Source organism: Tupaia chinensis, unplaced genomic scaffold (genome assembly GCF_000334495.1).
Source record: "Tupaia chinensis unplaced genomic scaffold, TupChi_1.0 Scaffold000215_1, whole genome shotgun sequence".
Classification (NCBI taxonomy): domain Eukaryota; kingdom Metazoa; phylum Chordata; class Mammalia; order Scandentia; family Tupaiidae; genus Tupaia; species Tupaia belangeri.
In genome coordinates this window covers 1568172-1569242 of record NW_006159690.1, presented here as the reverse complement: position 1 = coordinate 1569242, position 1071 = coordinate 1568172, and the positions used below count along the sequence as shown (strand labels likewise).

General features: G+C 35.5%; 1 protein-coding gene across 1 annotated transcript in view; it reads right to left on the bottom strand.

Moving 5' to 3' along the window:
* Nucleotides 1–1071, bottom strand: part of L1TD1 (LINE1 type transposase domain containing 1) — a 6857-nt gene that overhangs the window by 1925 nt on the left and 3861 nt on the right. The gene's annotated exons all lie outside the window — the stretch shown is intronic.

Sequence of the window (1071 nt, the reverse complement as noted above, 5' to 3'; positions counted from 1 at the left end):
AAGCCCTATAGCAAAAACCTCTCCAAAACAAAAAAAAAAAAGAGATCTATATATGTATTTTTTAATTTATTATTTAGTTCGACTGGAGAGAGAGAAAGGGAAAGTGAAAAAGCAAGCTGCCAAGTCCAGGACTTGGAACCACAGCCAGCCATGTGGGAGCTCAGTGCTTCAACCACATCACCTGACAGCCCATGACTCACTTCATTCACACTAGTGTCACACTTTGGGGAAAAGATATGGTCTCTTGGTGGATAGACTAACGCAATAAAGCATAAGTTATCAGACTATATGCTAAGAGTACTTTAGAAAACATAAAACAGAAAACTTTTAAACAAGCAAATGGACCATATTCAGAGAAAAGAGAAGTTTAATACAGATTTGAAATTTACATCATAAATGATCATATGTATGAAGTACCCTTTATGCATTCAACTTCCATGTTTTTGTATTTTAACTTATCATCCTTTTCTCTGTAATTCTCTATTACTTTTCAGTCACCTTTTCTAGTAATTACAATAAAAATGTGATCACCTCCCTCTACCACTAAAAGTATACAAAGGTTACTACTCCTAGATATAAGCTAGGGATGTTTACCATTAAAAATGTCAAAATATACCCTTTAACTTTATACCACCTTCTATGTATTATCTATAACTTCCTTTCCTGTCACCCCCCCCCCCATGTATACTGTTAGTGGTCCATCCTTTGGCTTAGAGATGCAATATTGTACTTTCTGGTTTACTGTCAATTTTTGGATATGTGTGTGTTGGTATGAAGAAGGTATATTGTGCACATGTGTTTCTGTCACCCTAGACTGTTAAAGTATATCCTTTAGCAATCTTTTCAAAGATGGTGTGTAAGAAATAAACTCTTTGAATTCTTCAACATCAAAAAAAACCTCTGGTTTACCTTTAAACTCAAATGCCAATTTGGCTGGATATAGGATTCTAGGTTTAAACCCTTTTTCCTGCAGAACTCCCATAATACTGCTCCACTGGCTTCTAGCGTCTAGGTTGTCCAGTGATAAGTCTGTTGTCAATCTGATTCTTGTTCCTTTGTAGGTTATGATTC